At 47.3% G+C, this 16303-nt stretch overlaps 1 protein-coding gene across 2 annotated transcripts in view; it reads right to left on the reverse strand.

The window, feature by feature from the left end:
- The window catches only part of LOC115153975 (BTB/POZ domain-containing protein KCTD16-like), a 126837-nt gene that overhangs the window by 10499 nt on the left and 100035 nt on the right, over positions 1 to 16303 (reverse strand). The window lies entirely within an intron of this gene.

Raw genomic sequence — 16303 nt, forward strand, 5'->3', positions numbered from 1 at the left:
CCTCTGTCACTTCGTCCACCTATCCATCTATCTCCCCTCTGTCTCTCCGTGCACCGATCCATCTATCTCCCCTCTGTCTCTCCGTCCACCCATCCATCTATCTCCCCTCTGTCACTTCGTCCACCTATCCATCTATCTCCCCTCTGTCACTTCGTCCACCCATCCATCTATCTCCCCTCTGTCCCTCCATCCACTCATCCATCTCTCTCCCCTCTGTCCCTCCATCCACCCATCCATCTATCTCCCCTCTGTCCCTCCATCCACTCATCCATCTCTCTCCCCTCTGTCCCTCCATCCACTCATCCATCTTCAGGCCGCTCTCCAACCATATCAGTTAATCAGCGGCTCGGTGGAGGCGTGCAGACAATTGCCCCCTGATTGATTTCTGTCATAAAGCGCCCTGATGTGCCCAGGGTATTCACGGAAGACAAATCATCTCTGTTGAACAAAAGCAAATAACCCCTCTCATTGTAATTTGTTTCAGTTTGCCACGTCGAAGCGACTGACATGCATATTTTTAATAGGCTAAGACAATGTATTCCTTGTTTGAAATAGTGGGTGAGGCTAGATTTGCAGAGTAAAGGCAGGACAGATGTAGGATCTTAATTTGAGCCAGTTTGCTACAGCAAAAAAATAATCCTGCAGCAGCATGAAATGTGAATTATTATGTGGATTATAATTCATGGACACAGGGATGCTGGCCCATGTTGTCTCCAATGTATCCTACAGTTGTGTCAAGTTGGCTGAATGTTCTTTGGATGGTGGACCATTCTTGATACACACGGGAAGCTGTTGGGTGTGAAAAACCCAGCAGCATTGCAGTTATTGACACACTCAAACCAGTGAGCCTGGCACCTACTACTGTAGGGCAGCCCAGCCCCAGAAGTAACTCTTCTTATCAACTGTACGCAATAATTTCCTTTGTGTTGTCTTGGGAATTCAGCCTTCTCTGTGTTGATCTTGCCAAACCCCATTGTTACACCTCTGAGAAGCATAGGTTACATCCTGTAGGTCTGATATCTGATTGGAGGTTAACTTTACATGTAGAGTAATATTATTGGTCAACAACTCAGGTTTTGAATCCAAATAACTCAGATGCTAATTAAAGGGTTTAAGATTAATTGTTCTTTCTCTTATGTGTTCCTGACCTGCTGTGGTGAGAGATACTCTCTTTCCTTCTCCACCTCATGCACTTCTGGGACATGGCCTTTCAGGCTATGGTTTCAATTCAATTCAAAGGGTTTTATTGGCATGTTAACATTACAAAAGTACAAATTACATTACAAAAGTACAAAAGTACATAAACAAAAGTGAAATAAAGAATAAAAAATTAACAGTAAACATTACACTCACAAAAGTTCCAAAAGAATAAAGACATTTCCAATGTCATATTATGTTTATATACAGTGTTGCAACAATGTGCAAATAGTTACAGTACAAATGGGAAAATAAATAAACATAAATATGGGTTGTATTTACAATGGTGTTTCTTTTTCACTGGTTGACCTTTTCTTGAGGCAACAGGTCACAAATCTTGCTGCTGTGATGGCACACGGTGGCATTTCACCCAAGAGATATTTGAGTTGATTTTTTACAATTCTTTGAGGGTCTGTGTAATCTGAGAGAAATGTTTGTCTCTAATATGGTCATACATTTGGCAGGAGGTTAGGAAGTGCAGCTCAGTTTCCACCTCATTTTGTGGGCAGTGTGCACATAACCTATCTTCTCTTGAGAGCCAGGTCTGCCTACGGCGGCTTCTCTCAATAGCAAAGCTATGCTCACTGAGTCTGTACATAGTCAAAGCTTTCCTTAAGTTTGGGTCAGTCACAGTGGTCAGGTATTCTGCCACTGTGTACTCTCTGTTTAGGGCCAAATAGCATTCCAGTTTGCTCTGTTTTTGGTAAATTATTTCCAATGTGTCAAGTAATTATCTTCTTGTTTTCTTGGTTGGTCTAATTGTGTTGCTGTGCTGGGGCTCTGTGGAGTCTGTTTGTGTTCGTGAACAGAGCCCGAGGACCAGTTTGCTTAGGGGACTCTTCTCTGAGTTAATCTCTCTGTAGGTGACAGCTTTGTTGCGGAAGGTTTGGGAATCGCTTCCTTTTAGGTAGTTGTTGAATTTAACGGCTCTTTTCTGGATTTTGATAATTAGCAAGTATAGGCCTAATTCTGCTCTGCATGCATTATTTGGTGTTTTTCTGCATGCAGAGTCTCAATTTGGTGTTTGTCCATTTTGTGAATCCTTGGTTGGTGAGTGGACCCCAGACCTCTCAACCATAAAGGGCAATGTGTTCTATAACTGATTCATGTATTTTTAGCCAGATGCTAATTGGTATGTTGAATTTTATGTTCCTTTTGATGGTGTAGAAGGTCCTTCTTGTCTCTCAGATCGTTGACAGCTTTGTGGTGCTGATGTTTAGGTTGAAGTAGGTATAGTTTTTTGTGTGTTCTAGGGCAACGGTGTCTAGATGGAATTTGTATTTGTGGTCCTGGCAACTCTGACCTTTTTTGGAACACCATTATTTTTGTCTTGCTGAGATTTACTGTCAGGGCCCAGGTCTTACAGAATCTGTGCAGAAGATCTAGGTGCTGCTGTAGGCCCTCCTTGGTTGGGGACAGAAGCACCAGATCATCAACAAACAGTAGACATATGACTTCAGATTCTAGTAGGGTGAGGCCGGGCGCTGCAGACTGTTCTAGTGCCCTTGCCAATTATTTTATAGATATGTTGAAGAGGGTGGGGCTCAAGCTGCATCCCCACCCCACAGCCTTGTGGTAAAAAATGTGTGTTTTCTTTTGTTCAATTTTAACTGCACACTTGTTGTTTGTGTAGATGGATTTTATAATGTCGTATGTTTCCCCCAACACCGCTTTTTATCGATTTGTATAGAAGACCCTAATGCCAAATTGAGTCAGAGGATTTGTTTTTTTATCCACAAAGCATGAGAAGACTTTGCCTTTGTTTTGGTTTGTTTGTTTGTCTATTTGGGTGTGCAGGGTGAATATGTGGTCTGTTGTGTGGTAATTTGGTAAAAAGCTAATTTGACATTTGCTCAGTACATTGTATTCACTGAAGAAATATATGAATCTGCTGTTAATGATAATGCAGAGGATTTTCACAAGGTTGCTGTTGAAGCATATCCCACGGAATTTATTGGGGTGAAATTTGTCTCCACTTTTGTGGATTGGGGTGATCAGTCCTTGGTTCCAAATATTGGGAAAGATGCCAGAGCTGAGGATGATGTTAAAGAGTTTAAGTATAGCCAATTGGAATTTGTGGTCTGTAGATTTTATCATTTCATTGAGGATATCATCAACACCACAGGCCTTTTTGGGTTTGTATTTTCTCCTGTAGTTTATTTAATGTAATTGGAGAATCTAATGGGTTCTGGTAGTCTTTAATAGCTGATTCTAAGATTTGTTATTGATCATGTAAATGTTTTTGCTGTTTGTTCTTTGTTATAGAGCCAAAAAGATTGGAGAAGTAGTTTATCCATACATCTCTCTCTCTCTCTCTCTCTGACCATGCTTAGAATAATGATTTGTAATGCTTGTTAATGCTTTGTAACTTACGTTTATGCCTTGTATGTGAATCCATTCATTTTACAAAGTCATTAAATAAACTTGCATTAATTATATTCTCCAACATTTCTTATTTGCCTATTACTGTAACTCAACTATAGTGTTCTATTACTGTAACTCAAATATAGTGTTCATTTACTGTAACTCAACTATAGTGTTATATTACTGTAACTCAAATATAGTGTTATATTACTGTAACTCAACTATAGTGTTATATTACTGTAACTCAACTATAGTGTTATATTACTGTAACTCAACTATAGTGTTATATTACTGTAACTCAACTATAGTGTTATATTACTGTAACTCAAATATAGTGTTATATTACTGTAACTCAACTATAGTGTTCTATTACTGTAACTCAAATATAGTGTTCATTTACTGTAAGTCAACTATAGTGTTCTATTACTGTAACTCAAATATAGTGTTATATTACTGTAACTCAAATATAGTGTTCATTTACTGTAACTCAACTATAGTGTTCTATTACTGTAACTCAAATATAGTGTTATATTACTGTAACTCAACTATAGTGTTATATTACTGTAACTAAAATATAGTGTTATATTACTGTAAGTCAAATATAGTGTTATATTACTGTAACTCAACCATAGTCTCCTTACATATTCCTATTTATCCTATGGAGTCAGATAAAGATACTTCATTTATAGTTTTTTACAATCACTAGGACCCATTTCTCAATACTTCAAAACCCTTCACACAGTAAGCACAACAGCAGTCTATGTGGGCTAAACTGTGGATCATTTTTCATTGCTTTGGCACAAAATGCATTCAATGACTACATCTGTCAAATTTCATGAATTATTTTCTCACTCAGACACAACCACCACCAAAACTCTACGTACCTACAGGCCAATTTGCACGTTTACATTCTCTTTTAAAAATGGTTAAATTTAAGTTCAAAACCTAACATAACACAAAATTGAATAAGACAGCAATTTGCTACATTTCTACAGTAATACCGTTTTTAAATATATTCCAAATCTAAAAAATGAAATACTATCAAAACAATTAGACCAACCACAGCTGATTCCCATTGTAGCTGAACACCTACCCAGGTGTTAGTCTTTCAATTTCATAGTCATCTATACAAAAGGGAACATTTTAGGAATAATGCTGTACTGTAATGTAAACATGGACCCAGTCAGAGATAGGGAAGTGGTTGTACGGAGTACGTCTGCATGGTGGAAGAAGACTGAGAGGAAGATCAAGAGCTGTAGTCTCAGATGAGATTAGGGCTACTATAATTGATCATGTAATAAATCATGGTCTATCAATGAGAGAGGCTGGTCTGAGAGTGTAGCCACATCTGCAACGCTCAACAGTCAGATGCCCTTGCAGAATGCACAGGTAAGATGTGCATTCTGCAAGGGCATCTGACTGAACTGCACATTACAGAAGTAAATTGAGCAAAGCCTCCAAACCCAATTGTGTGTAATTGTTTTAGTATTTCTGCTTAAGACCCAACTTTTACCTCCCACAGGCCGGAGAGGTAGGATTTTCACAGATCTTTGATATGGTCATCAGAAACAATGGCATAAAACTCACAGAGATTTGGGATAAAGTGTTGGCAGACAACATTACATTTGGAAATATTCACAATGTAAGCATAACAACTATTTCTAGAGTCCTGAAACAACATCAAGTCAGGATGAAGCAGTTGTACACTGTCCCTTTTGAGAGGAACTCTGAACGAGTCAAGCAACTCAGGAACCAATATGTCCAGGTAAGATGACTATAAAATACAGAACTGGTTTTGAACAAAACCAAACAGGGCAGAGGCACACAATGGCATGTTTTAGGTATAATGTAAACTACCGTAATAGCCTAACCCTTATGTTGCTTTGTGGATTTATTTTAGAGAGTCATGGAGATTGAAGCCAGGCAAACACCCCACATATTCATCTTTGTGGATGAGGTTGGTTTCAACTTGACCAAAACACGGCGGCGAGGAAGGAATTTGATTGGGAAAAGAGCCACAGTGGATGTCCCGGGCCAGAGGGGTGCCAACATCACAATGTGTGCAGCAATATCCTCTGATGGATTGCTGTTACACAAACCGCTAATTGGGCCACACAACACCGAGTGTCTCATTTCATTCCTGGATGACCTCTATGGAAGGGTTGTGCCAGGTAAGGAAAGGGTTGCAGTGAGGCGAAATCGGCCAACGTTTGTAACTGTATGGGACAATGTGGCATTTCACCACTACCGTGCTGTCACAGGATCCAACGAAAGTGGCGCCCCTCCTCGGTCGGGCGGCGCTCGGCGGTCGTCGTCGCCGGCCTATTAGCTGCCACCGATTGTTGTTTCTGTGTCGTTTAGTTTTGTCTGTCTGTTCCGCACCTGTTTTGTGTATGTCATTAGTGGGGACTTATTTAATGTGTGTTTTCAGTTGGGATTTTGTGCGGGATTGTTTATTGTCCACGTTGTGAGATCGACAGTTTGTTTTTTGTAGTAAGATTTACCGGGCTGCGCTCCTTACCTTGGGAATTATATTTTGTGCTGTACGGGCGCAGTTCACTAATTACTGGTACTTTGTATAGCGCCCTGTGCTTTTCGGCGTGTGTGTGAGTAGAATTATTAAAAGACACTCATCTCCAGCACCTCTGTCTCCTGCACTTGATTTCACCTATCAGCCAGTCCAAGTCCGACGTGACAGAATCCCGCACCAGAAACTGATGGAGTCAGCAGGAGCAGAAGCGCCATCCATGGCTGAGCAGGTCTCCCAGCATGCCGGCCTCCTCCACCGCCTAGGCTCGGCCATGGACCAGGTGTTGGCCCGGGTGGAGAGATGGGAGAGAAGTGCCTCCCCAGCAGGACCAGCTCCGGTCCCTCACCCTGCGCCCCTACCCACATCCACTGAAGCGGGTGCCAGCGGGATCCGGATTTCACCTCCCAGGGAGTTCGATGGGACGGCCGCTGGGTGCAAGGGGTTCCTCCTCCAACTGGAACTGTACCTGGCGACCGTCCGCCCCCCTCCCTCCGACGAAGAGAGGGTGAGCGTCCTCGTCTCGTGTCTCACGGGTCGAGCCCTGGAATGGGCCAATGCGGTCTGGGATGGTCCAGACTCGGCCCGGGGTGACTACCCTGAGTTCACCCGCCGCTTCCGGGCGGTTTTCGATCATCCCCCGGAGGGCAGGGCGGCGGGTGAGCTACTATTCCATTTGAGGCAGGAGACGTGGACCGCTCAGGACTTCGCGTTGGAATTCCGGACTCTCGCCGCTGGATCGGGGTGGAACGAGCGGGCCCTGATAGACCACTATAGGTGCAGCCTCCGCGAGGACGTCCGCCGGGAGCTGGCATGTAGGGACAACACCTCCACTCTGGACCAACTGGTGGATTTGTCCATTAGATTGGACAACCTGCTGGCTGCCCGGGGACGTTCCAGTCGGGGCCTGTTCGTTCCGCCTACCAGTCCTCCCGCTCCACAGCCCATGGAGATAGGGGGGGCTGCACCGAGGAGGACCGGAGGGGGGGGTCCCTCCGGCACCCGAGGTGGACGCAGAGGACACACTGTGGACCGGTGCTGGAGAGGTCCCTCCGGGAGTTCGGAGGGCAGGCAGAGCACTGCTTCGGCCCCCCAGGTGAGTCCGCACCAGCCACACCCAGAGCCCCCTGTCGACCACTTGTACACCTCCGTTTGTTTTCCTAATTTTTCCCCTCACTTCCAGTATAAGGCGCTAGTCGATTCAGGTGCAGCTGGGAGTTTTATGGACCGTGGGTTAGCGAAGAGGTTAGGGATTCCCCTGGTTCAGCTGGACCACCCCTTCCCCGTGCACGCCCTAGATAGTCGACCGCTAGGGTCAGGCCAAGTAGGGGAGGTCACAGTGCCACTGGTTATGCAGACGTGGGGGGGTCATGTGGAGCGTCTCAGCCTGTTCATCATTGACTCCCCAGCGTTTCCGGTGGTACTGGGAATCCCCTGGCTAGCCACTCACAACCCCCAGATTTCGTGGAGACAGAGGGCTCTAACGGGGTGGTCGAGGGAGTGCTCAGGTAGGTGCATAGGAGTTTCCATCGGTGCGACTACGGTGGAGAGTCCAGACCAAGTCTCTACTGTGCACATTCCCTCAGAGTATGCCGATTTGGCTATCGCCTTCAGTAAGACGAAGGCGACTCAATTACCCCCCCATCGACAGGGAGATTGTGCGATAAACCTCCAGGCTGACGCGGTTCTTCCTAGGAGTCACGTGTATCCTCTGTCTCAGGAGGAGACAGTGGCTATGGATACATACGTCACTGAGTCCTTGAGACAGGGATACATTCGGCCCTCTAAATCCCCCGTCTCCTCGAGCTTCTTTTTCGTGAAGAAGAAGGAGGGAGGTCTGCGCCCGTGCATTGACTATAGAGGTCTAAATGCTATCACAGTGGGTTTCAGTTACCCGCTACCTCTCATTGCTACGGCAGTGGAGTCATTTCACGGGGCGCGCTTCTTCACGAAATTGGATCTCAGGAGTGCGTATAACTTGGTGCGTATCCGAGATGGAGACGAGTGGAAAACCGCATTTAGTACCACATCTGGCCATTATGAGTACCTCGTCATGCCGTATGGGTTAAAGAATGCACCCGCCGTCTTCCAATCCTTTGTGGACGAGGTCCTTAGGGACATGCTCGGGCAGGGTGTGGTGGTGTACATCGATGACATCCTGATCTGCTCCGCCACACGCGCCGAGCATGTGTCCCTGGTGCGTAAAGTGCTTGGGCGGCTGCTGGAGCATAACCTATACGTCAAGGCTGAGAAATGTGAGTTCTTCAAAAGAGCCGTCTCATTTCTAGGATATCGCATTTCCACCTCGGGGGTGGAGGTGGAGTGTGACCGCGTGACGGCTGTGCGTAATTGGCCAACCCCAGCCACTGTGAAGGAGGTGCAGCGGTTCTTGGGGTTCGCTAATTATTATCGGAGGTTTATCCGGGGTTTTGGCCAGGTAGCAGCTCCCATTACCTCACTGATGAAGGGGGGGCCGGTGCGGCTACGATGGTCAGCAGAGGCGGACAGAGCCTTCCATCGTCTGAAGGTTCTGTTTACCAATGCACCTGTCCTAGCGCATCCGGACCCCTCTTTGCCATTCATAGTGGAGGTGGAAGCGTCCGAGGCTGGGGTAGGAGCTGTGCTGTCGCAGCGTTCGGGCGTTCCTCCGAAGCTCCGCCCATGCGCGTTCTTTTCTAAGAAGCTGAGCCCGGCGGAGCGCAATTATGATGTGGGGGACCGGGAGCTGTTAGCCGTGGTCAGGGCTTTGACGGTGTGGAGACATTGGCTTGAGGGGGCACGTCACCCTTTTCTCATCTGGACCGACCACCGTAACCTGGAGTATATTCGGGCAGCGAGGAGGCTTAATCCCCGTCAGGCGAGGTGGGCCATGTTTTTTACGAGGTTTAACTTCACTCTCTCGTACATTCCAGGTTCCCGGAACCGGAAGGCTGACGCACTGTCGCGTCTCTACGACACCGAGGAGCAGACCATCGATCCTACTCCCATACTTCCCGCCTCCTGTCTGGTGGCACCGGTGGTATGGGAGGTGGATGCGGACATCGAGCGGACGGTTCGGTCAGAACCTACTCCGCCGCAGTGTCCCGTGGGCCTGAAATACGTTCCGCTTGGTGTTCGCGATCGCCTGATCCGATGGTCCCATACTCTACCCTCCTCGGGTCATCCTGGGGTGGAACGGACAGTGCGGGGCCTGAAGGGGAGGTACTGGTGGCCCACCTTGGCTGAGGATGTCCGGCGTTATGTCTCGTCCTGTTCAGTATGCGCTCAGTGTAAGGCTCCTAGGCACCTACCTCGAGGGAAATTACAGCCCCTCCCTGTTCCACAGCGGCCCTGGACTCACCTCTCGGTGGATTTCCTTACGGATCTCCCGCCGTCTCAGGGAAACACGGCGATCCTGGTCGTTGTGGACAGGTTCTCTAAGTCCTGCCGTCTGCTCCCTTTGCCCGGTCTTCCTACGGCCCTGCAGACCGCGGAGGCCCTGTTCACTCACGTCTTCCGGCACTATGGGGTGCCCGAGGACATCGTATCTGATCGAGGTCCCCAGTTTACGTCCAGGGTATGGAAATTGTTTATGGAGAGGCTGGGGGTCTCGGTCAGCCTGACCTCGGGGTTCCACCCCGAGAGTAATGGGCAGGTAGAGCGCATCAACCAGGATGTGGGCAGGTTCCTGCGGTCGTATTGCCAGGACCGGCCAGGGGAGTGGGCGCAGTTCGTGCCATGGGCCGAGATGGCCCAGAACTCTCAGCGCCACTCCTCCACTAATCTGTCACCCTTCCAGGTGGTGCTGGGGTATCAGCCGGTCCTGGTGCCATGGCAACAGAGCCAGACGGAGGCTCCTGCGGTGGAGGCATGGTCAAGCGCTCTCAGGAGACCTGGAGCGCGGTCCAGGAATGTTTAAGGAGGGCGAGCGAACGACACAAGGAGAGCGCTGACCGCCACCGCAGTGACGCCCCCGTGTTTAACCCGGGGGATAGAGTCTGGCTCTCGACCCGGAACCTGCCTCTCCGCCTGCCCTGCCGGAAGCTGGGTCCGCGGTTTGTGGGGCCGTTTAAAGTCCTGAGGAGGATAAACGAGGTGTGTTACAGGTTACAACTTCCTTCGTATTACCGTATTAACCCCTCGTTTCATGTGTCTCTCCTCAGGCCGGTGGTAGCTGGTCCGCTGCAGGACAGTGAGGTGCTGGAGGCCCCCCCGCCCCACCTGGACATCGGGGGGAGCCCGGCGTACACAGTCCGAGCCATCCTGGACTCCCGACGTCGGGTAGGGGGCCTGCAGTACCTCGTGGACTGGGAGGGGTACGGTCCGGAGGAGAGGTGCTGGGTTCCGGCGGCGGACGTTCTGGACCCCTCTATGCTGCTGGACTTCCACCGTCGCCGACCGGATCGGCCGGCGCCTCGCCCTCCGGGCCGTCCCCGAGGCCGGCGTCGGGGACGGGGTACTGTCACAGGATCCAACGAAAGTGGCGCCCCTCCTCGGTTGGGCGGCGCTCGGCGGTCGTCGTCGCCGGCCTATTAGCTGCCACCGATCGTTGTTTCTGTGTCGTTTAGTTTTGTCTGTCTGTTCCGCACCTGTTTTGTGTATGTCATTAGTGGGGACTTATTTAATGTGTGTTTTCAGTTGGGATTTTGTGCGGGATTGTTTATTGTCCACGTTGTCAGATCGACAGTTTGTTTTTTGTAGTAAGATTTACCGGGCTGCGCTCCTTACCTTGGGAGTTATATTTTGTGCTGTACGGGCGCAGTTCACTAATTACTGGTACTTTGTATAGCGCCCTGTGCTTCGGCGTGTGTGTGAGTAGAATTATTAAAAGACACTCATCTCCAGCACCTCTGTCTCCTGCACTTGATTTCACCTATCAGCCAGTCCAAGTCCGACGTGACACGTGCAGTCACAGAGCGGTATGCAGCCCATCCCAGGATGGTGTCACTTTTCCTCCCACCTTTCTCTCCATTCCTCAACCCTATAGAGGAATTATTTTCCTCATGGAGGTGGAAGGTTTATGACCACCATCCACATGATCAAATGTCCTTCCTGGACGCAATGAATGCTGGACGCCTAGACATATCTGCAGAAGATTGCCAATACACATTCTTGTATTTTGGAATCACTCAATGCCAAAAAATGACATAAAACATATTGAAGCATATTGCATAATGCATGACTCATTCCTGTAACATATATTGCAGCGAATTCCAAACAGTAGAGAGGTGTCATTCTTGATTTGTAAATACATTTTACAAAAGAAAACATTGTGTAATGCTACCTGTTGTTAGTGTTTTTTAGGTCATTGTTTTATTAGTGACAAAGTGTGCTTGTTGGGTGACAACCGTTGCTAGTGTTATGGAAGTGTCATGCCCTGACCATAGAAAGCCCTTGGTTCTCTATGGTGTAGTAGGTCAGGGCGTGACTATGGGGTGATCTAGTATATCTATTTCTATGTTGGTGCTAATGTGGTTCCCAATTAGATGCAGCTGTTTATCGTTGCCTCTGATTGGGAACCATATTTAGGTAGCTATTTCCCCACCTGTGTTTTGTGGGATATTGATTGTTAGTGTGTTTGGGCACTATGTCCTCACGGTCTTTGTAAGTTTTGTTATTTTGTTTGTTAGTTTCACTTAAATAAATATGTGGAACTATACTCACGCTGCGCCTTGGTCCGCTCATTTCCAAGATCGTGACAGAATATCCCACCAAAAGAGGACCAAGCAGCGTATCCACGAGGTAAAGGAGTTTTGGACATGGGAAGAAGTGATGGGTGGATGCAAAACCCTTCCTTGGCGGCAGACGGTAATAATGGAGGACAGCGATAACACCAGGGTTCGCGGCCACAGAAAGCCCAAGGACAACGCCAAGATATTTTTTGGGGGGGAGGGGGGGTACAAGGGGTGGCCGGCTGAACCGCGGGAAGAGCCAGAGCACATGGAGCAGGTGATAGAGAAGTGTTCGGTCAACCCAAGGAGAGAGCCAGAGCCCAACTGGGAGACGATGGAGCAATGCGCCGGTGCCCAGTCCAGGCACAGCGTCTAGTCCAGCTCTAGGGCAGGAGCCTTCCTCTGTGCCGGTGGCCAGTCCAGGCACGGCGTCCAGTCCCGCTCCATGGCGGGAGCCTCTCTCTGCGCCGGGTCCCAGTCCAGGCACGACGTCCAGTCCAGCTCCATGGCCGGAGCCCTCCTTTGCACCTGTGCCCAGTCCAGGCACGGCGTCCAACCCAGCTCCATGGCCGGAGTCCTCCTTTGCACCGATGCCCAGTCCAGGCACAGCGTTCAGCCCGGCGCAATGGCCGGATCCGGGGTCTGGGCGGGGGCTACGACCTGCACCGGAGCCGCCACCGACACTAATCACCCACCCTACCCTCCCCATTTGGTTTCAGGTTTTGCGGCCGGAGTCCGCACCTTTGGGGGGGGGGGGGTACTGTCACGCCCTGACCATAGAGAGCCCTTGGTTCACCCCTTGTCTGAAGACTTAAAAATCCTTCTTTAACCTGTCTCCTCCGCTTTATCTACAGTGATCGAAGTAGATATAACAAGTGATATCAATAAGGGATCATAGCTTTCACCTGGATTCACCTGGTCAGTCTATGTTATGGAATGAGCAGGTGTTCCTAATGTTTTGTCCACTCCGTGTAGATTAAATTATATGGAGCATTTTGAATGATGCCTTTGACTGCATGGGGTCTTCAAACTGCAATCCTTTTACATCAGTCCCTCTGTCTTTTATAGCTGTTTTGTGTGTGTTTACGTGTGTGTGTGTGTGCAAGCGTGTGTGTATTTGTGTCCCTTTACTCCCTTGTGAAAATGTCTTTCATTAATTTAGCAGGGTGTTATATATCTTGGCTAAAAGTGACACTACTTGGTGACAGGTCTCAGCAAGACACTTCACATCCCATTTGTTCAGCGGTGTGTGTAGCGGTGTGTGTAGCAGTGTGTGTAGCAGCCCCATATGCAGGGCCTCTGCTGGGCCTGCTGTGCTCTCCTCTTCATTAAGCTTTTCTTTTAATTAGGGACATCTATTTCCAGGCCACTGAAAAATGGCCTTTTTAAGTTTAGCTTTCAGACTCCTAACCTCGTTTCCAGTGACCAAGTCTACATAAATGAATGGGACCAATTAGTGACAACGATTATAGTGCCGAACCACAAAGTCTTTAAACACAGAGTTGTAGGGACCACAGGTCACCCTCCTGGGAGCAGAACCTGATAGTCTGTCTGTGTTTAGCGTTATCTTACAAAGCCTCTGACCAGGCCTCTCTCACCTTCTCCCAAATGAACTTCCATCCTTAGAGAGAGTACATCACTAACTATTTAATCAAGTACTGGCATGCTCCACTCTATAATTCATAATCAAGTATTTGGGTGCAGGGTTTAAAAGGCATGTAGACTGGAATTTAAAGACACTCACTAACTGTTAACGCATACCATAATTATCTATTTTGTATACTCCATTTTACTACATTTGACACATATTTAGCATATAAGCAGTATTTTGCCTTAGCATTGCAAAAGCAACGCAAACTCTATCTAAGAGTATGTAGAACTGAAATGTCCCACTATAAAGCTCTGCAGACATCAGACCACTTCAATATGGAAATGTGTCAGAAGAGTTCAGACTGCTCCCAACGCTGTTTCCACGTAATTTCAACAACAAAAATGTCAATCAAAACTAGACATTGAACTGCCATAAGTGGCCAGTGGGCTGTCTCTAACTATGATAGACAAGGATCTTGTTCTTGTTCAGTTTTGGGTCTGAGCTAAATACAGCTCTCGTCTCGGGCACAGAGGACCGTCTGCGTTAGTCTTTAAAATGACAAAGCTGCATCGATGGCAGGGTAAAATCAAAACATTTCATATGAGAAAGACCCGGTAGGATTTCTTACTAGTCACATCTTGTTTTCACATTGTACTACAAATTGAATCAATACTACAATAACCACTACTAGTATGAATACGGACATTCCCAAACTACAGTATGCAATGGGTGTTTTGCATATCAATTACAAATCTTCCAGTTTTTTGATAGGATGTTATGTGATAACTGATTCTACTGCAGCTGTAGACTGAATACTGTTACAGTGTAGGCAGACAAACACTCTCCAACACACTGGCCTCTGATTAATTATGAACTGATGATGTCTGTATAAACATCCCATTAGCGGCGGATCTAGCTTGTATGGCTCCCTCGGCGAACCCCCCACCATTCTGCACTAACTGTCATTTTTATTCAGACACTTGGAACAAAACAAATAAATAAATAATCATAACATTTAAAACAATATAAATATACAAATATATATACAAAAAGAAGTAACAGAGACAAATATAAACAAATTTGTGTTGATTTGGCACTCGAGCATCAATACATTACCCATCCCCCAACACTGCCAACTAAGAGTCAAGACTAAACCAATTCACCTTGGTGGTGTGCAGACTGGTTTTATATTATTCTTAACGACTTCACACAAACCAGAAAAAAATGCAACAATATGTCTGTGAAACTATATATTCACAGTGTTATTAATGAATTGTGTTTTATTTGGTAGCATTTCGTAGTGTGACTGATTTACTAATTGCATTAGTACTGTACAAAGTTAGAGGTGTGCTATTTGATAGATTCCCCCGCTCCCCCTACCTGGGCTTCCAGTGGGGAGACCTAAGGTCAATCTACCCCCGCCCCCCTCCCCATCTTGGACTTCTGAGTGGGAGACCTTCCCAGGCAGTAGCCTACCTAGCTCACAAACTAGAATCAGGGTTCCCACTCCGACAAGGTTAATTGACCCACATTCCCACATGGTGACATAATAATATTGACATGATGTGCAAATGAGCGATAGAAAACTGATCGCACAAATGTCACCATTCCAAAAAATTTTGTGCGGGCAGTCACGTGCCGCCCCCGGCAAGACACCGCCCTGGGCGGCTGCCCATGTCGCCTATACCTAAATCTGCCACTGCATCCCATAATCTGCAAACAATATCATAACTATTATCATGCCCCAACAGAGCACTTCCGCCTCTCTCTCGCTCTTTCTGATGTTCAATTTCTCTCTCTCCCTTATCCTTCCTCCCTCCCGCATTTGTGTCCCTCTCCTGCTGTCCGCAAGAGCAGCTTACAGAGAGCAAATATATTGGTATGACCATGCTGATTCCTTTATCTGTCTCGCTGCAGGAACAAAGTGTTGATGCTGCATTCGGGGGAGAGTGGTCTGGGCGGTAGATAAATGGAGAAACCAGAGCTCCAGGACACCAATAATGAGTAAAATTAGCACTGCATCCACTCTCCCTCAGCAAACAATTGATCGCCTAATTCATGGCCAGCTTTTCCCACACAGAAACCAACCTCTTTTGTGACTGGGGGATGTCAAAGTAAGAAAGGCTCAGGTCATTTTTAAAGGGAGAGCAGATTGATGGGTGTCAGATCAATATGCTGTATCAGACGTAAATCCCCTTATCATGTCACCGCTGGCTCGGCGTCTCTGCCTGCCGCTCAGATCTATGCTCGGAGATGCTTATCTTAAAGGGCATGTGAAGGAGGGAACAGGGGAAATGTGTGTCCAGCAGCAGCATCACTCATTTCCCACCAGGGAGGGAAGGCATCTCTCTCTGGCTACTGATGGATCTGTCCCCAACACTGGCTCTGAGCTCTGAGAAGCCTACCGGAGTCTTCACGATGTGGCACCTTACTATGGCTGTGTGTGTGTGTGTGTGTGTGTGTGTGTGTGTGTGTGTGTGTGTGTGTGTGTGTGTGTGTGTGTGTACACTGTAAACAAAATCAGGGATGACTAGCTAGGGAACAAGTAGTCTCTCTATTTCTTTACTAAGGTAGGCCTGGATTTCAACACAATGTCTTCTGACCAGGTCCCAGCTAGTTGCAAACAGCCTGATATTTGAAAGATATCAGTCGAGCATCCTGAGAGTATACAGTACAGAGCAGTAGACTACAAGTTTTGTTTGCACACTTCCTGACACTTTTAAAATGGGGCACATTTTTCTATGACTGCCTGGCTCTAAAGCTCGATCAACTTCTTTTATAGCAATGCTGTCGTTCCTTCCCAGGAATTGTTTAGAAAATACGGATTTTGCATCTGGTCATGCCAGCTCACTGAGACTAAAATGTCATATCCTGATGACATGCAGGTATGATAGCAGAAAACAACAAGCTGAGAGTTCCTAATGTTTTGTACAGTCAGTGTATATAAAGCCTGCCTGTGAATAAATATGATAG

The sequence above is a fragment of the Salmo trutta genome, chromosome 19 (assembly GCF_901001165.1).
Source record: "Salmo trutta chromosome 19, fSalTru1.1, whole genome shotgun sequence".
Classification (NCBI taxonomy): domain Eukaryota; kingdom Metazoa; phylum Chordata; class Actinopteri; order Salmoniformes; family Salmonidae; genus Salmo; species Salmo trutta.